General features: G+C 37.2%; 1 pseudogene; it reads right to left on the bottom strand.

Moving 5' to 3' along the window:
* Positions 1–10,057: 10,057 nt before the first annotated feature.
* LOC131029774 (3-oxoacyl-[acyl-carrier-protein] synthase I, chloroplastic-like) lies at positions 10,058–11,137 on the bottom strand (annotated as a pseudogene).
* Between the last annotated feature and the right edge of the window lie 10,694 nt (positions 11,138–21,831).

Here is a 21,831-nt window from a genome sequence, read left to right as displayed (position 1 = left end):
AACAAAGAGAAATCAGATGAAATAGAACGAGAAGATAAAGAATACCAAAGCAAGAAATCAAGACCCCAAAATATGTGCAAAGGAATCATTCAAAAGATCAAATAATCAGAGACAAGAACAAAGGAGTTCAGACAAGAAGAAGTGTTACAGAGGTAAATGAGAAAACTAATTGTTGTTTTCTTTCATTCATTAAACCTAAATCATATAAAAAGAAAGAAAAAAAGAAAGTTGGGTTAAAGAAATGGAAGAATAATTGAATCAAATACATAAGAATCAGACTTGGGAGCTAGTACCTAGACTGGTGGATAAAAATATAATAGGAACTAAGTGGGTGTTTCAAAATAAACTTAATAAACAAGGACAAGTCACAAGAAACAAAGCAATATTGGAATGTAAAGAATATTATCATATAGAAGGTATTGATTTTGAAGAAAATTTTGTCCCAATTGCTTGGGTGGAAGCTATTAGAAATTTTCTTGTTTTTTCTACCCACAAAAACTTTAGAGTATATCAAAGAATGTTAAGTCAGTATTTTTGAATCGACAACTGGAAGAAGTGAACATAGAACAACTAGATGGATTTAGATTATCAAATGATCTAGACATGGTTTGCAGATTAAAGAAGGCATTGTATGGACTCAAAGAAGCACCTAGAGCATGGTATGCAAGACTAGACATATATTTGTTACAATAATATTTCAGGATAGAAATTATAGACAATAAACTCTATTTCAAGGTTGAAGGCATTAAGTTGTTGATTGTTGTTGTTTATGTTGATGATATAATCTTTGGAGGGAGTGATGGATTGTGTAGATAAATTGTAGAAGAGATGCAAAACGAATTTGAGATGTCTATGTTTGGAGAGATTTCATTTTTTCTTGGTCTTGAAGTTACTCGGTTGACAGATGGAATTTTTATTTATGTTAAAGAAGTTTGATATGGAGAATTGTAAACATGTTACTATCCCTTTAGATATTGGATGCAAGTTAGGCAAATATGATACATCTCCAAATGTTAATAAAAAAAAGTTAAAATCTATGATTGGAGGATTATTATACCTTACTACTTGTAGACAAGATATTATGCAAGTTGTGTGTTTGGTTGCAAGATTTCAAGGTAGTTCGAAGAAAACTCATGATCAAGAAGTGATGAGAATTTTTAGATACCTAAACGGAACTCAAGGTTTTGTCTTATGGTACAAGAAGGATGGAGATTTCATGTTGAAAGAATATACAAATGTTGATTAGGCTAGAAGTGTCGATTATAGGAAAAGTACCAGTGGTGGTGCATTCTTTTTAAGAGTCGGATTGGTTTCATGGATGAGTAATAAACAAGAATCAGTATCATTATCTACTACAAAAGATGAATATATTGTTGCAGCATCTTGTTGTACTCAAGTTTTGTGGATGAAACAAACTCTTAAGGATATCAAAGTAGTGTATGATAAAGTTATTCCTATTATGTATGATAATACTAGTTCTATAAATGTTTTGAAGAATTTGGTTATGCATTCAATAAACAAACATATTTCAATTCATTATTTTTTACTGAGAGAGAAGGTTGCAGAGAAAGAAGTCAGACTAGAATACATTTCCACATCAGAGTAGATAGTAGACATTTTAATAAGGCTTTGGCAAAGGATACTTTTGATTATCTCAGTTAGAATTTAAGGGTTATTTCCCATCCTTTCTCTAACTAGATGAGTTTTCAATGGTGCATCTTTAGGGGGAGACATAGCAATTATCCTTGTCTCCTAGATTGATGTTGTTGTTGCTCTTAGGGGGAGAAATGGTGTGAGTTGGTTAGTATGGTCTTCAACGCCCTTTTTTATTGTTGTCAGAGAGAGAGAGAGAGAGAGAGAGTTGCAAGATTATTATTGTAAAGAACTCTATATTATTAAAATAACAAAAATACACAAATTACGCATAATTAGTCATTAATTAAAACAACTTGTTCAATTACACTAAATAAGTTAAAACTCGACACAAAATTTAAATTACATAAGCCAAGAGATTTGCAAATCAGAAAAAAATTACTTTAGTTACAAGAGACCATAAGGTCAATTTACAATGAATATATAATATAAAGCTGAATATCATACTGATAGGAGTCATAGGGACTCCTAGCATCTATCTCTCACACTTACATCATGGGTGAGAAAACTACCTGAGCACTTTACTACCCAACTATGAAGCATTTATGCTTCCTCAAAGTTCTTCCTGACATGAAGAATCTCCAAGCTTGCATGAAGAAGTCTAGTGACTTGAAATTGACAGGGGATGGAATCTGGTGTAGCATGAAAATATCTGACAAGCATATCAACTATGACTATGCAGTCCTATTTCCATGATATGGCAGGAGTTAAGAAAAGAAATCAACACAAATCATATTGTTTAAACACTTTGGCCAAAGATTTATGTTGACTACCTGTAGTTAAATTAGGTGTTGAGATTTACCCTCCCCTGTTGTTCCATATTCGACACCCGTCCAATACACACATAATTCACAAAGAAACTAAATAATACATGAAAATCCACATACTCATACATGAGCACAAGTTTGCATTGTCTATTATTGACTTCTCACATGCATGCAAGGTCTTTTGCTAGCAGCAATGTCAGAAAACTGAGAGGGGGGATGAATTGGTTTTCACCAAACTTAAGCAAATTAACATTAACTTTAGATCCGATCAAGAACAACAATAGAAAAGATAAACACCACATCAACAACACACATAACACACAATATTTTTACATGGAAAACTTAGTTAAGGGAAAAACCATGGTGGGAACCTACCCACAATATGATGATATTGTGTGATAGTATGTGTAAATATTACAATGGGGGATGCACATGCATTCAGGCACACTGCCTAGAGCTCACTACTCAAAATAATAAAGGACTACAACCTTGGGAAGGTTCACTGCCTTACAAAGATTAGACAATAATCCAGATTACATGAACTAAAAGAATAGCATCTCCAAATGCTTGATCACAGTTCCGGTTAAGCACATTGTCTGCACAACAACACTTGTATGTACTTCTCCACTACCAAAAGATAAATTCCCTTGCTCGCACATACAATACTCTCACATATCATAGAAACAACTACAGACACACATCTTACATGATTACAACACTTATTTATACAAATCATCAACCTTAACCTTAAGGTCAGCTCAACACATAAGACCTAATTACAAAATTACATCACACAATACATAAATCCATATGCGGACCAATACAATGTCGAAAAGGACATAGCATGGACCCAAATCAAAACCTCAAACATGCAACACCACCAAACATCATGCCAAGATCATCTGCAACACGCAACAACCATCGAGTCAACCAAGTCATGTAGCACAAAGAAAACCACCAGACCAATAAAATCATCAATAACGTGCACCACAATCAATGCAAACCACCAAAATGCATAGAACATGATCAGAGAACATCAACACGCAATGTGAATTCCACCACAACAACTCAGATAACAAGAATCGTCATTATTTCATCACCGGAGCTCAAGAACACCAACAAAAAACTGAAATATATGCTTGTGAAGTTCCAAATCATGAACCACCCAAACAGAGACACAAATGAACATCCCAAACACTCTCCAAAATTTGCACAACATAAGGAATCAATTCCAAAGCAATACAATCCATAAATCATCTCTGCAATAGAGAACCAACAAAAAAACCAACCATCACACCAGATCACATAACTCGATCAAATAACCTTCCAGAATACTAAAACTCATACGGATTCAACTAGAGATGAGTATCTTGAAACCCATTAATCCACATCAGCACATCTGCAACCAAACTAGCTCAACTCCCTACAATAAACCAATTCTCTAAAACACAAGAATATGTTGCCATTAATGACAATAATATATTCCAACAACTCTAATATCCAACAATCTCCCCTTTGGCATTGATGGAAACATATAAATGTGAAAAACAATCAATGCAAAGAAAGAAATCAACTCCAGCAATATCCCCATGAGATCATACACATATAGCTCTCTATCTCAGATAAATAAGGCAGGTTTTCACATGCATCTCTCCCCCTTTGACAATAATGTCAAAGACACATACAGATCATAATTATCTCACTCTAATAGTCTCTCCCCCTTACACACACTGAACAACTGAACCACCCACTGACTACTCACCCTGAGTAGCAGCACCCACTCATTAATCTGGATATCAAGATAAGACTATGAAGTCCACCAGATCAATGCAACTCAATGCATCTAGTTCACAACAAGAGGGACAATCACCCCTAACTTCTCTCTCAGATAAATTAATGTTTCTACAGGCAAAGGCTTCATGAAAATATCTACAATCTATTCCTTTGTAGATACATACTCCAATTTGACTTCCTTCTCATTCACCTTCTCTCTCAAGAAATGAAACTTGATTGATATGTGTTTTATCTTCGAATGCAACACCAGATTCTTAGAAATATTTATAGCACTATAATTGTCACAATATATAACAGCAAGCTAATTATAAACAACTCTAATATCCTTCAGCATCTGCTTCATCCAAATTACCTGATTATAGTTGATAGCAGAATCAGTGTTTTCTTTTGCAGTAGATAAAGAAATAGAATCTTGCTTCTTACTTTCCCAAGAAATCAACTACTTTCCCAAAAAAGAATGATCCATCGGTAGTGCTCTTCCAGTCATCAACATCACTTGCCCAATCAGCATCGGTATAAGCATTCAAAATGAAATCATCATTCTTCAGATACCACAAACCATAATCAATTGTTCCCTTCAAATATCTGAATATCCTCTTCACAATAGTAACGTGACTTTCCTTAGGATCTGTAGTGTCATAAAATTGTGACCCTTGCAATTTTCGACCACATTAGGGTCTTCACATTGGCGAATTGAATTCCCAAGCCTGGTTGGAGACCCGAGACTTGCTCAATCCCCAAAAGTTGCACTTTTTCTGCCCCCCGCACTACTTGAACCTGCTTCCTGTCCTGAGATAAGGGCAAGACAGGGGTGTGGCGCCCCTATCCCCCTAGGATAGGGATGTGGAACCCCTATCCTTGCCCTATTTTGGGGCACCCTCTATCCTATCTTTGCATTGGTCTTTGCATTTTTCAGCAGGAAAACTTTTCCTATGTCGGTCTATGACAAAAAATCAGTCAATTAACCCTAATTGATGAATATATATGTACATTTGCCCTCCCATTTGCATAAGTTGGATAAGGTGAAAATTGGTATAAGTTCAATAAGCAAAGAGTGGGCATAAGTTCAAGAAATCAAGCATACAAGAGCATTCAAGCATTCAAGCATCCCTTTCAAGCATTGAGAATTCTCAAGTATCCCTTCAAGGCTAGGTGTTGCATTCAAGTCAAGGATTCAACCATTGAAAAGGAGATGTCTTTCAAAATTCAATTTCACACAAGCAATTCTATCTACAACCTCCCTTGAAGTGATTTACATTTCAGTCTTTCGTTTACTTTTACTTGCAAGTAATTAATTTCATCATTTGGTTAATTTCAAAACTGGGGTTTGACCTGAAGGCAAACCCCCAATCCCAACCCCTTTTTCTCTCTTTTTTGTGTGTAGGTTGTAGGTGCGCAGCTGTATTTGATTATTTGGACTCCATTCATAGAGGCGGAAAAACCCTTTTCATTTCGCGGATTTTTCGGAGGACCGTGTGCACTTTCAACACAGTCCTGACAACTTTTCCTCAAATTCGCAGGGCAGTTTCATCTTGACACATTATAGCTAGATCCAGGTGCACAGCTTCATCTCACGCTTCTATTTCACTTATAATCAATTTTTTACTACTTTTACACTTAGTATCAAAACACATAATTCAACCATTACTCATTCTAAAAGAGGGGTTAGCTTGTCATCTTCACACCATTATCAATTCATTTAGTATTCAATGTCACTCCTAGATTGGATCTAGTGAATTTCCCCCTCTTTTAAATGTAATGTAGATAAAGTGTTTGAAGGGGAATTTGCAGTGAAACTTTCATCTCTCCTCAAAGGGAAGAAAATCCTTCCTCTTGATCTCTCCGTCATTCACTTTTCACCCCATTACAGGATCAACCTGAAATCTTGCAACAAGACATACAACATTTATAATGTCAGGTCTAGTCTAATTCAAATAAATAAATCCACCTATCATAGATCTATACAAGGTTTGGTTGGCTTCAGAGATTCATTATCTTTTGTCATCTTGCATCCAGTCACCATAGGAGTTCCAACAGGTTTGGAATCATCTAATGCAAATTTCTTGAGCAATTCTTTGACATACTTTGATTGAGATATGAAAATGCCTTTGTCAGTCTCTATAATTTGCAATCTCAGAAAGAATTTCATCTCACCTATCATAGACATCTCAAACTCTTTTTGCATATCATCAACAAACTTCTTACTCAAATCATCATCTCCTCCAAAAATAATGTCATTAACAAAGACTTCAACAATCAAAATATTATCATTATCAATCTTGAAGTATAAGTTACTATCAATAGTACCTTTATGGAATCTCAACTTTATCAAATACTTGTCCAATCTAACATACCAGGCTCTAGGGGCTTGCAGTGCATACAATGCTTTCTTCAATGTGCATACCATGTCTTCTTCATCTATCAATGAAAATCCATCAAGTTGCTCAATGTAGACTTCCTCTTCCAATTCACCATTGAAAAAGGATGACTTCACATCCATCTAATATACCTTGAATTTATTATGAGCAACATATGCAATAAATAGTCTAACAACTTCAATTCTAGCTACCGGAGCAAAAGTCTCCTCAAAATCAATACCTTCCATTTGTGAATATCCCTTACATAACAGTCTTGCTTTGTTTCTAACAACTTCTCCATCTTCATTTAGCTTATTCTGGAACACCCATTTAGTACCAATTACATTCTTGTCCTTAGGTCTCAGAACAAGTTCCCATGTATTGTTCTTCTCAATTTGATCTAACTCTTCTTCCATAGATTTTGCCCAATTTTCATCTTTACAAGCTTCAGCAACATCTTTAGGCTCAATCTTAAAAATTAAACATGTCTCTTTAGCAACAATTCTTCTCCTAGTCATCAAAACTTTATTTTTATCACCAATAATCTGATTCTCTAAATGATTTAATCTTACATACTTGAAGGTCTTCTGATTTTCAGTCTCTTGAACTTCACTACCAGCAACATCTTGATTTACTATATCTTCTAGATCACTCTACTTCATGCTCAGAGTCTGCACTTTCTTTGAAGTAACATCTCGATCATCAAATTCAGATATGCATGCTCTAATTTGCTTCTCATGATTCTCATCAAACCTTCACATTCGTACTTTCCACTATCTTCTTCAATCTTTTATTATAACATCGATAGGCTTTGCTCTTAGTAGAATATCCCAAAAAGATTCTTTCATCATATCTTGCATCAAATTTTCCTATATCCTCATCTCTTTTGATATAACATTTGCTTCCAAAGATTCTGATATATCTAACTGTGGGAACATGACCAAACTATAACTCATAAGGAGTCTAATTACTGGAATCACCTTTTATATGCACCCGACTGAATGTGTATACAACAGTGCTAATAGCCTCTCTCCAATAGATATGCAGAATATTTCCTTCAATCATCATAGTTCTAGTAGCATCCAAAATAGTTCTATTCTTCATTTTAACAGCTCCATTTTACTGAGGGGTTCGCGGAGTAGATAACTATCTCTTGATTCCATGCTCTTCACAAAAGGAATTAAACTCACTGAAAGTGAATTCTCCTCCTCTATCAGAACTTAGACACTTCAACTTCAATCTTGTCTTTGTCTCCACTCTAGATTTGAATATTTTGAATTTCTTGAGTGCTTCAGATTTATCCCTTAGAAAAGTGACCCACATCATTAAGTGATCCACATCATTCTAGAATTGTCATTAATTAACAACATAAAGTATATGTCACCCTGCAAGCTTCTTACCCTAGAAGGTCCACATAAATCAATATGCACAAAATCTAATGTCCTTTAGATGAATACAATTTTCTCTTGAATGACATTCTTTACACGTGTTGGATTAGTAGGCTTCGCTATCTTAGGCAGATCTCTAACATTGTGAGTAGAACTTATCTTGATCATGCAGTCAAAGTTAACTGTTAAGGCTCAAATTTGCACCCTACTAAACTACAAGTTTAGTAATTTGGCCTAACATGGGATTCACTTCTGCATGTGGGCAATGCGCAAACTTGAAATGAAACCTCTGGTTCCTAGGCCAGTTCCTATTGGATAAATCGCCTATTTGCTCTTCTAACAACTGAAAACTTGGTAGGAAAAGGGAAGAGAAAAGGAAAAAATAAAAATAAACTAAGTAACTAGGTGATTCACCAAACTTTGAGGGAAACTAAAATGATAGTGACAGGTCTCTAATTGCAAAAAAATTCTATTTTAGTGGGTAACACTTCTATTCTATATAGGCTTGCATAAATGTTTCACAGAAAGGTCCTAGACTGAGCAATCAAGGAAAATATATATTCACATAAAAGCTCCATGTTCTTGTGGACACAAACTGCAACCTGCAAACAAAATACACTTCTGCAACTAGGCTCTTGATGAGACAAAATAACAAGGAATAATACAATTCACTGGTTACCTCTATCAATCATGCTATGAACACAAAGATACAAAAAGAAAAGAAGGCTTGAAAAAGAAACTTAATAAAACCTTGCTCCAAAAGATGCTGTCATCATATATTCAGTCTCCAAGATTAAGTTACAGAAAGTATACAAGAAAATATGCTAAGGACAAAATGTTGTCACAAGAGCCTTCTCTGCATAATCAGAACTAACTCCAAATGAAGTGTCTTTAGGCACTAAGTACAAAAAACCCCAACTGATTTGGGTCGGATGCAAGAAAAATGCCTCAAAAAGAGGAGTCTAGAAGACACCAAAGAGGGCTATAAACCTGGAAAAGTCTTCCTTAATAAATAATCAACCCAAAAGAGCACTAGAAACAGCCTCAAAACACTTAACCAAGTAATAAAAGCCCCCCAAAATGGTGGAAAAGTCCAACTTCGACCCTTTACCTAAAAATGCTCCAACCTCCCTAGATTTGCTCCATTTGGTTTCAAACAACCTCATGTTCCTATAAAGACGCTCTTGTCTCCAAAAATATCTCAACTCCTTTTGAATGCTTCCCAAGTGGTTATGAGTGATCCTATATGCTCTCCTTATGTCTCCAAACTGAAAAGACTTCTTTCAATGAAAGCCTTATCTCTCTTGAATTAACTCCTCCTTAAAAACTAAATCAAAAGACTTAGTCTCCTTCTTGCATATGAGTATACCTTTTACATTTCGAATAATATTTAATTACAATTTATAATTGCATTGTAATTAAATATCTTTTACAAATAAATACCAGCTTTTGAAATAAGAATGAAAACAAAAATATAATAAAAATAAAACATATTTGATATTTTAATAAACATCCATTTATCAAATATGTTTGACTTTTATTATATTTTGAACATTTATTTAATCCCAGCGGACTTGAGGAAGAATTATCAAATATGACAAAGGGTTTTATAACCCTAAAAGTATCTCACTCCCATCGCATTTTCCTCATTTTGCAAAATGAAAACAACTTGGAAGGTTCTCGAGAGTTTGGTGCCGCCATGGATGAAGGTTGTTGGACTTTCTGGGTCTTCTCTTTAAATGCAAATTTCGTTTTTCACAGGTATGCAAATGACTCCTGATGAATATTTCTCTGTTAATATACCATTGCTGGAAGTACGAAGAGGGTTTTTTCCTTTTGTTTCTTCGAGATCTCAACTCTGTATAAAGCCCTTTTTTCTTAAAAAAAACATTTTGTGTGTAGCTTACAATCATTGCATTTCGTGAGATGATCTGTCTGTATTTCACATTTTGCGTACATATTTAACAGAAAAATGATGCGCTGTATCTGTTTTTTCCACATTTAGCATACACTGCATTTTGCATACAATTTGCTAGGGGAATAATGCACTGTGTTTGTTTTTCACATTTAGCATACACTACAACCCACGCTCCAAGTATCAACAGATAGGCCATATAAAATCAAATCCTCCTGCTTCAATCCATACTCTGTGTTCCAAACATTGGTACACTGCTTCAATGTCTGAATATGTGTTGTATTCGGTCGCCTTACCCATAGAAGCTCCATATCCAGAGTAATCATAGCCCATCAAATCGACGCGGAGATGCTTCCTGAGCTGTAGAAACAAGTCATACATCTGCCCTAAAATAGCAGCATTGCCGTGCGAATAAAGGAGCGTAAACTTGGCATAAGGATGACGCCAATACATGGCCACAATGTTGTTGCCGCGCTTGGTGTCCAGAACATGAACGCGGGGGTTCTTATTCTGGCTATTGTTCTTGGTGTAGTTCTTGTTCTTGGTACTACTCCCCATCCTGCCCAGCACAATCCTTGCATTGGCGCCCTCACCATTGAAATTGTTGGCTCCAAACTCTCCATAACCAATACTCCAGAACCTTCACCCATGACAAAGCCATCCCGGTCCTTATCCCAAGGTCTTGAGGCAGTGTGAGGCTCATCATTTCTCTGAGATAGAGCTCGACATGCAACAAATACACCCAAACTAGTTGGAATAATTGCTGCTTCAGTTCCACCAGCTAACATAATATCCGACTCACCTCTGCGAATATGGTTTGCAGCTGCATAAAAGTAACAGTTGGATGTAGCACATGCTATTGAGATGGAGTAATTTGGACCCATGAACCCCACTTCAATTCCAAGCAATGCAGAGCCCATGTTAGTAATTGCATATGGTATAAAGACAGGAGTCAATAAGAGCTTGCACTTCATCTGAGAAAACTTGAAGGCCACCCATCCCAGTGCTTACAAGCACACCAGCTCGCTCCTTGTCAATCTTATGTATGTTATCCTGACCCAAGTCTGCATCTTCTAGTGCCAAGCCGAGATTGTTATCTCTTAACTCCAAAATAGCATCGTAGAGTAGTCCATTCTCGGGCTTACTATAGGTCCAGACTTATGCATGCTTGATAGGCACAGACAAACAAATCTGAAGATACTTGTGCCAATTACTAGCAATGCCAAGGAAGAAAATAAAATATCAAAATGGTACACACATCATATTGATTCTCAAATGGACCTATAGGAGCTTCAAGGCTTTCAGACGTTCTTCATGTTCTGGCTCTAGCTTAGGAGACGTGTAGTGTCCATGCAGATCTTCAGTTCCCTCTTTGTCAGTATGTGATAGTTCCTTTGCCATATCCTTTGAATTGCCATTGTTGCTGCTAGCAGCCAATAGGCAATGCCAAGGATCGCAAAAAAAATAATCACAAAAATAACTAGGAGTGTGCCACATGCTTCCATGGACACTGGAAAACAGTCCAAAATACCCCATCCATAACAACAATTGCGACATCCTGCCATACATGGATCATTGTTGTTGACTGATGAACAATGCACTATCAGACCTCCAATACCCAGGATTACAAAGAAAACAAAAACTCCAAAACAATAGTAGAATGGTATTAGGTGCTTGGACAACAGTCGATCCCATCCATCACTGAAAGAATTTCTGAACTCCCCATTTGTGTCCATCAGGTATGCAATACTGCCTATAACAGCAATTGTTGTTTGCACTGCCAAAAAAACAAGGAGGACATCACGTGCAATAAAAATCCTAAACTTCAGCTTATGCCAAGAGTAATCCTCCGGTATTTCAGTCCGCAGATGAAACTGTGCTTTACAGGTTATGCAATGTTAGAATGCAAAACCTTCCTTTACTGATCGCCAGTGGTCAAGGCATGAACGATGAACAAATTGTTGAGTGCCTTTGCACATGCAAGGATTGATCTTATGTAGAAATGAAGTTCGAGCACGGGCTCGTGACACTCATTTCGTGACACTCATTTCATTACCAGTTGATTCTGATTTCATTGAAGTTCACTGTTTGAACATGCATTTAAAACTCAAATACTCTGTTTCTTTACCAACTTGTTGCATCAAATTGTTTATCTTCATGATGTAGTATTGACCCTTTTAAAATACTGTAAGGTTTCACATTGAAATAATATGTCCCTTAAAACAGTTTATGCATTAATATTTTCTTTTTATGCATATCATGAATAGTAAAGTAAAAGGTTTCATATTTAAAACAAACATGTCCCTTTAATACTTCAGTTGGTTTCTTCATCATTCCACTTTGATAATCTGAGATTAGTTACTCTAAAGGGTATGTCGGGCTCATACCCGAAGGGAGCCTCGGTCAGGGGCACATGCCAATTAGAGTAACTAATTATCTGCACATGAAACAAACACATTAGCATAAACATTTTCTTTTCCTGAAGCAGTGATTTGTCTTTATCTTTCCCGCCCGTTCAAAACAGAAATATGATAGGCTATAATAAATGATATGTTGTAGGATAATCTTTCATTGCTTAGATCGATTGGATCTAACACCTCTTCTTTTTTGTGCAGGAAAGTTGGGATTTTTCAGAGTCTGAAGATCGAGAAAACATTCATAAGGGCAACGGGGCAGCCTATAACCAGTCAAAGCAACCCAAGGCAATGACTGGTTATCCTCACACTCATTATTTGATTCTATCTTTTTCTGTTTTGGATATGTAGGAAAGATAGAAATGCTAAGCTCACGGCTTGTGTGAGGTTTTAAGAAACTCAGTGTATATAAATATGCTTCAGATGAATGAACTCAATTTGTAATCTATCATTGTTCAATACAAATGAAAAATACGCCCTTTCTTCTTTTTAAACACTGCAATGTACCTTTTGTAAATGCAATCATTTGATAAATATGCATCCTTTGGCTAAAATTACATGGGTAATGAAATTTTAGATAACAATTTGGCGACTTCTACTGTATGTATGCCTGCTATACAGGACCCAGTAGCCTTGGAAATCCATTGGGCAGTGAGTCTTTTAGGAACAACTCTGGACTAAGGTAAATAGCTGAGATAAAATAGTGTAAGATAGAATTCTGAGTGCAGATTTATGGCTCTGGATAGCTTGGCTCCCCTATCCTGAGGGATAGGTGTACATTCATAATCTTATATTGGACTATTTTGTCTCAGTTATCTATCAGATTTGAATATTTAACAGCAACTTGTGTCAAAACACTTATTGAAAACAGGGAAACTAAAAGTTAGCTAGACATTACAAATGCTAATAATAGGCAAGGTAGTATTAGGTGAGAGGGCTGGGTAATTGCGTTCTTCATGATGTATGCATGTTGAGTATACTCCAGCATATAGAATGCAGGATTTGATTACACAACCCCCTTAGTTGATATGAGCCTACTATTATTAGTATTTCTACTGCCTAGTCAACTGCAAACTATGCAACAGCACTTAGGAACACCAAAACTGAAAGTAAATAGTGCAGCAGCACTTTATTCTTTCACTAATCTATTACTTATAAAATAGGACAGACCTCAAAACAAGGTTTGAGGTAAATACCGTTTACCGGTAATGGCAAATTTTCCCCTTCCAGCATGGCCAGCTGAAAAGCATTGTGTTCCTTGCATTCTGTTATAACAAACGGACCTCCCCAAAATGAATCAAACTTGGTGTGCTTGCCTGGTCTGCTCTTGAGCTCATCCCACTTGAGTACAACATCTCCCACATTGAATTCCCTGGCTCTAGCTTTCCTATCAAAACTCTTCTTCACCTGCAACTGTTGAAACTCCATTGTTTGTCCCGCTTTTCTCCTACTTTCCTCCAATTCCATTAACTGTGCATAACGCACTTGCATAGGATCTTCTTCTTCAAATAACACCATCTGAGCAGCCATATCTAGTGCTGGAAATTCTGTTTCTATTGATAACCTTGCTTCCTTCCCATAAACCAACTGATAAGGTGAGTTTCCAATAATTTGCTTTGGTGTGATTCTGTCCACCCACAAGGCTGCCTTTAGTTTGGAGTGCCAATCACGTTGATTCTCTTGCAAAGTCCGTTTGATGATTCTGATCAAGTTTTTATTTGTGGACTCTGCCAATCCGTCACCTTGAGGATAATAATTTGAGCTAGTATTGAGATATATGTTGTGTTTGATAGCCCAATCAGTCACCCTTAAGCCTACAAAAGCGAGTGCATTGTCTGACACTATGGAGTCAGGAACTCCAAACCTGTTCACAATATCATCATAAAAATTAAGAACGGCTGTCTCATTAGCATCCTTCAGTGCTGCAGCCTCAGTCCATCTAGTAAAATAATCGGTTGCAGTAATAATCCACCGGTGGCCTGCACTTGACGGTGGGTTAATAGGACCAATGAAATCAACACCCCACCTGTCAAAAGGTTGTTCTGCTTTTATAGGATGTAACGGTAATGCTGGCAGCCGTTCTTTCCTTGCAAACATAACACACTTAACACACTTCCTTACATATGCATGACAGTATTTGAAAACATCTGGCCAATAGTAACCAGCCCTTAGGATTTTATATGCAGTAGTCCTGGGAGAGAAATGACCTCCCGAATGGCCATCATGGAATTCATGCAAGATTTTTGTAATCTGATTTGAATCAATACATCGAAGGAGGACACCATTGTGATCTTTCCTATACAATATATCATTTATCAAGACAAAAGGAACTGATTGTAACCGATAGTACCTTCTTTTTGCCTTATCTAAGTTTGCTGGACACTCACTAGTCTTTAGAAAGTGAACCATATCCTGCAACCAGCTTGATGTACTGTTATCATCAGCCATCAAATCAATCACCAGAGCTGTTTCTACTCCTTCTTCTTTTCTTGAAATTTCATTTGTAACAATCTGTTCACACAAGCCTCTCCCTCTAACCAATTTAGTGACCTGGATGTCTAAGTCATATTCCATAACCCGTGTTATCTAACCAGCTCTTTTCTCATTGAGATCTTTACTGAGGAGAAACTCTTTTACACTTGGATGAGCAACCTTCAGGTGTACCCTGTTATGAGACAACAAGTGCCGAAACTTTTTAAGGCTCTTTACAACAGCAAGGACATGCTTTTCAACAAAGCTATACCTCTGCTCATAATCTTCCAATCCTTTGCTAAAAAATGCAATAGGCTGTTCCAATCCTTCTGTGTTTTTCTGGACCAGCATTGCAGAAATAGCCTCATAACCACCATATGCATACAAAATGAAATCTTTGCTAAAGTCTGGATTTATTAGAGCAGGTGCTGTTGCAAGTGATTCCTTGATAGTTTGAAAATTTAACTTTGCTTCTTTTGTCCAGTGGAAAACAACATTTTTCTTCAACATGGTTGTAAGTGGTTTCAATAAATCTGCAATATTAGGCAAGAAACGCCTAACAAAATTAATCCTCCCAATGAAAGATTGTAATCCCTTCTTATGATGCGGCAGAGGTATCTCCAAGATTGCTGCTATTCTTTCCGGATCCACTGTGACACCTTGCTTAGAAACAACATAACCCAACAAGTTTCCTTCATGAACAGCAAACATGCATTTCTTAGGGTTGAGTGAAACACCAAACTCCTTGCAGCGCTCAAAAATCTGCCTTAAGTGCCCAAGATGATCTACGGCCTTCTTAGAATAAACTGTGATATCATCAAGATAAACCAAAACAAACTGGTACATCAGATTACTAAATGCCATATCCATGGCTTTCTGGAATGTTGCCCCTGCATTGGATAAACCAAAGGGCATTCTTTTGTAGGCCATGGTACCCCATTTAGTGGTAAAAGCTGTTTTATACTGGTCTTCATTTCTGACCAAAATTTGGTTATATCCCGAATAACCATCTAGAAGTGAGAATCTTTCCGAACCAGCCACATACTGCAATATTTGTTCCATTGAAGGAAGGGGATGCCTATCCTTCAAGGATGCTCTATTCAAGTCTCTAAAATCGACACATAATCTAAGCTCTCCATTCTTTTTCCTAACAGGTACAAGATTGGACACCCAGCTAGTGTGTTTGATGGGAAAGATAATGCCACTTTCAATCAGCCTAAAAACTTCCTTTTGCATTAATGGCTCTATCTTTGGGTTGATAGGACACTGCCTTTGTCTCACTGGTTTAGCATTTGGTTCTAACTCGATGGTATGCTGTGCTAATTCAGGATTGAAACCTTTCAAATCACCATATTCCCATGCAAAAATGTCTGCAAATTCTTGAAAAAGCTGAACATATGACTCCTTTTCAGTAGGGGAATTCACTCTACCTATCTTTAAGCTCTTCCCAGGTGCAACCTCCAACTCTTCATAATGCTCTTGCGGAACCACCAAACTGGTCTTATTCTTTTTAGCTTGATCATCTGAATTAAAAATTGACTCCAAGGTAACAAGACCCTTGGGCAATTTATTTGACTTCAATTGAATGACTTGATCCCCATATTGTTGTTGAATTCTGTTCTGATTTGAGGCAGCGAACATATCTTCCTCCAGTAGGAATTGTAAAATTTGTTCATCAGACTCAAACACTTGCCAATTAATATTATTATCCGGAATTGAGGGCCGGATAATAATCTTGATATGCTGCTGATCACAGGTCCCTTTTATACTGTTTGGTATATCATATTGGGCTCCAACTGCAGCTAACCGATCAGCATGCTGATTTCTACTTCTTGGAACAGCTATAATGTTAAATGCATCAAAAACTTCAATGGAATCCCAAACCCTGAGCTTGTATGCTTTTAAAGTATCATTTTTTACTGCATTCAAACCTCTAACTTGGTTAACAATTAGCTCACTATCACCGTGCACCTTCAGGTTTTTAATTCCACGTTTTCTTGCCCAATCTAAACCTTGAATCAGCCCTTCATACTCTGCTGTATTATTGGTACAGGCAAAACCAAATTTGAAAGTTGCATAATATTTCTCACCCTTAGGTGAAACAAGCATAACCCCACCTCCTGAACCATTCCTGCTTCGTGACCCGACAAAGAACATTTCCCAAACATCATTTTGAGATTCAATATTAGCTTCTTGTCCTTTAACCAGATTAGGCATAATTAAACCAGCTTCTTGAAACATATAATTTCCCAAACCAGCATCAACAAGGATGCTAGTTTCATCTTCCAAAACATTCTTTGCTGCCCATTCATCTAACAAGACATCCGGTATTTCACTAACCTGAGTTACAGGCTCATGAACAACTGCATACTCATCATGCTCAAAAATCATACAATTAGCATTAATGATGTTAGGCGTATAAGGCTCTATATGATTCTTAGACAACAGTTCAGATTTGATAGTCACTTTGGTTCCATATCTAGTTCGGAACAGCATGTGTGACCAATCGGATGACAAATATCCTCCTATTTTGGTAGTAAATTCTCTTGACAAACACAGGGCAAAATATGGGGGCAGATCTATGACATAAATATCTTGAGATATAGAGAAATTAGGACAAGCATGTAAGGTTAAACTAGCATCTTTGATAAAGCCTGTAGTCCTAACAGCTGAACCATCAAGCTGTATTACGCCTTTCTCTAATAAATCATATTTTAGACCAAGTTGGTCAGCTATCTTTTTAGGCATAACAGAGCATGTAGCTCCGCTATCCACCATGCAATTGTGTACCAAATTATCACCAATAATAAGAGAAACGTAAAACGGAGGAGGTTTCACGCTCTTACCTTGGATTGAAGTTGCTTCTTTATTGTTGTTCCCCTTTTCATCATTCTGGACAATAGTCTTAGTCAACACAGCCTCCTTACCAGCATCAGCAAATGTCACCTTAGGAGGAATTTCTTCGTTCAATGCCTTCTTCAAACTATTGACTTGTCCAGGAATAGCTAAAGAATCCCACATGCTCATGGTAACATTCATCTTTTTCATGGTGTCCACAATGCTGTAAGGTACAGCTGAATGTACTTTCTGTTGTGTCTTAACAACAGACGTATCTGCATCCTTTTGAAACTGCTCCTTAGCTGCTGCAACAGGTACTTTCTTCAGAATGCTTGGTATTTGCGTGGTTTTGAATGACGATTCTTCGGTTGCAGGTCCTTTACCTTTCTCTGATGTTTGGCCTATGTCAAGAGCTCTTTTCTTAGCTCGAGTATTGGCTGCAATCGATGAATCGCCATTCATGCCATTAAATTCTTCATCTTGCCAGTTAAGGAAACCAGTTTCCATAGTATGCTTATCCGGCTGTTGTTCAGGCACAGCTGGAGGTATGTCCGGTTGTGAGCTTGCAGCATTTTGTACCATGAGAGCTTGATTTATCATGCCATTAGAGCATGTAGACTGATTATGAGCTTGGTTGCAAGGATAACACCAGTCTACCTCTGATATTAGATTGTTTTGAGCAGGTACAATGTCTCTTACTGCATTTGCGGCATTCAAAGGTGCTGGATTGTAAGGCTGATAAGACCTTTGATTAATATTTTGCCTCGCACCTTGGTAATTATTCTGATAAGGTTGTCTATTCTGCTGGTACTGCTGATTGTAGCCTTGACTTGGTTGCTGAAAAGTTGGCCTTGGAGCTTGGTAATGCTTCTTAAGACTTGTCAACTCATTTCCCAGAGTCTGCAAAATATTTTCTATCTTTTGCTGGCTGCTCCTTATCTCATGTATTTCATTTGACGTGCCTGCCACCGTTGTCTCTTGAGGAGCAGCAATAGGCATTGCTGGTATAACAGGCAAAGAGGCAAGAGGTGGTATATTAATGGGCATATCAGGTTGAATAGCCGGAAAATAAGGCATTGGAGGCCTAGGTGCTATCTTACCTGCCTGTATAAGGCTATTTTCTGCTCTAATAGCAATGCCAAAAGCTTGGGGCAGCGAAGTACCACCCATTGATTGAATCATAACCGAGATATCACTATTCAAACTTTTTAGAAAATACAAAAATGCATGATCTGCACTTGGTCTTACCGCTGCTGGTATTCGTTTCCATGTTTTTTGAAAACGAGAGTTGAAATCTGTCATCTGCTCTTGAGGAGCACGCTTGATAGTTGTGAGTTGTTCCACCAGGGACAAGTGATCAGACTTGTCTTCAAAAAACTTGGTTAACAGATCCCCAAGCTCATCCCATGAGTTAACTGACCCCACAACCAAAGTTCTGTACCATTCTAAAGCTTTTCCTTTCAAGGATGCTGCTAACAATTTCACAGCAACATCTTCTTCTGTAACGTGGTGCACATTACATAAACTTGCCACATCACGGATGTGGTCTATTGCCAGTGTTTGGCCTTCTCCAGTGAAATCTGGTAAGCCTTTTAGTGCTGCCAAAGGCACGTCATGATGCTAGGCGAAATTCAATGGGCTTCCTTGATCGAAAGGCACGAAAGCAAAAGCTCTTGGTAAGGCCATAGCACCAAGCTGAACTGATGTATTTGTTGTGGCAACTCTACAAGTAGGCGAGGCTGAATGTCTATCTCTTCGATTCTTGTTTTCAGCTTTACCTTTTCTTTGATAAACTCTTGTAGGAGGTAATGACTTGCCTCTTTTTGTATATATGGTTCTTTTGGCTGATCTTCCTTGTCTTTTTGGTGAAGAAAGTTGTAAGTATTCAAAGTCTTTGGAACTTCTAGTTTCAATTTTTCTCATAAGGCAAAAAAAAATTATGCTCACTTGATCTTTTCACCAGGGAGTCGCCAGATACACAAATTTACAACCTCTTACAGGTCTTTATTATGCTGACAGTGCATCAAAATCAGCATAAAATATGAAAATGAACCTCCTTTAAGGTCCCACCGGGCGTGCCAAAAGATCTCTAACATTGTGAGTAGAACTTATCTTGATCATGCAGTCAAAGTTAACATGACACATTCCCCTATCCCTCAACCAACTCTCATCAATCTGAGCAATCAAATAAATTTTCTTACTAGAATTTAGATGAAAGATATTACCTTTAGTTTTAGTTCTCGATGCAATTTCTATACCAGAGCTATTCAAGATCTTACACTTCATATTCTTGAATTGCAAATCATGTCCCTTATCAACCATTTGTTCAACACTCAAAAGATTATGTTTCAAACCTTCAACATATTAAACATCATCAATATTATGCTTACCATCAAGAGAAATAGAACCTCTACCATGGATTACACAAGCTTTGTTGTTTCTAAATCTCACTACACCACCATCATAATTCTCCATATTCACAAATTTACTTTTATCACTTGTCATATGATGTGAACAACCACTATCAATCACCCATTTATCTTTCTCTTCAATCTTAGCATCTAAGGTTTTCTCTTCAACAATGCAATGTGTACAATCAATAGGTACCAGATCATCTTCCTTGATACCAATGAACACAAATTCATCTTCTGAATTCCCTTTCTCAGACTCATCATCTGTCACACCTTCATCAACAACATAATAATGTACTTCTTTTGATATCTATACTTACGATTAGGCTTGTAAGGCTTATCATACTTTGACACTCTTTCTGCTCTTTTAGGACACCTAGAAGCAAAATGACCAATCTTATTGCATGAAAAATATTTCAAAGGTAACTTTCCTTCATACTTATTGGCTCCCTTAGGCAGTCTTCCAGCAATAAGTGCTTCAAGCTCTTCCAACTCTCTTTCCTTTTCTTCCATCTCTCTCATTTCCCTTTCATAACTGGAAACCCTAGTTGAACTCTCTCCTAGATCATACTTCTTCTTCTCGAATATAGTAGCTTTAAATGCAGTCTCAATTTTGCCATGTGATTCACCAAGTTCGCTCAACTCAAAAGCAGCAAGCTTACCAACCAGCATATCTCTTGTCACAGTTGTCATAGTTTGGATCTCATCAGTAGTAGCAACTTTATGTTTATAAGCAGGAGGAAAAGATCTCAGCACTTTAGCCACAATCTCATCTTCTTCAAGGGCGCTACTAGCACAAGATCATTCACTTTAGCCATAAAGGATGAAATATTCTCATCTTCTCCCATTCTCAAAAACTCATACTTTCCTTTCAAGCTCTGCAATATAGCAACTTTCAAATGTTTATCTCCTTCATACAAGGTTTCTAGCTTCTCCCAAATCTCATGTGCAGTCTACAATCCCATCACCTTAGTCATTTTTGCATCAGTCAGGGCACTCAACAATTCTTCTTTAGCTCTTATGTTATGTTTAGCATCCTTGATCTTAGCTGTAGTAAAAGGACCATTCTGAGGAACATTGTAGGGATTCTTTGTGATCTTCCAATAATCTTCTCCAACACAGTTCAAGTGAACTTCCATCCGGTTCTTCCATATAGAGTAATTAGTTCCATCAAATCTAGGAGTCTCCCTCTTTAAAAAAATAGTTGTCATCCTGGATCTCCTAAAGTGGTCAAGCTCCTTCCAGAGGATCTAGCTTTGATACCAATTGTTGGCAGAAACAATGCAAGAAAACTGAGAGGGGGGGAGTGACTCATTTTTCACTAAACTTAAGAAAAATAACCTTAACTTTAGATCTTATCAAGAACAACAATAGAAAAGATAAACACCACATCAATAACACACATAACACACAAATTTTTGACGTGGAAAACCCGATTAAGGGAAAAACCACTGTAAGAACCTACCCACAATATGATGATACTCTGCAGTAGTATGTGTAAATATTACAATGGGGAATGCACATGCATTCAGGCACACTGACTAGAGCTCACTACTCAAAACAACAAAGGGCTACAACCCTAGGAAGGCTCACTACCTTACAAAGATCGGACAACAATCTAGATTACATGAACTGAAAGAATAGCATCTCCAAATGCCTAATCACAGTTATGGTTAAGCACACTGTCTACACAACAACACTTCTCTGTACTTCTCCACTATCGAAAGATGAATTCGCTTTCTCGCACATACAATATTCTTACAGATCATATACACAACCGTAGACACACATCTTACATGATTACAACACTTATTTATACAAA

The sequence above is a fragment of the Cryptomeria japonica genome, chromosome 9 (assembly GCF_030272615.1).
Source record: "Cryptomeria japonica chromosome 9, Sugi_1.0, whole genome shotgun sequence".
NCBI lineage: Eukaryota > Viridiplantae > Streptophyta > Pinopsida > Cupressales > Cupressaceae > Cryptomeria > Cryptomeria japonica.
The sequence above is the reverse complement of the archived record's forward strand: the minus strand, read 5'-3'. Positions and strand labels throughout refer to the sequence as shown.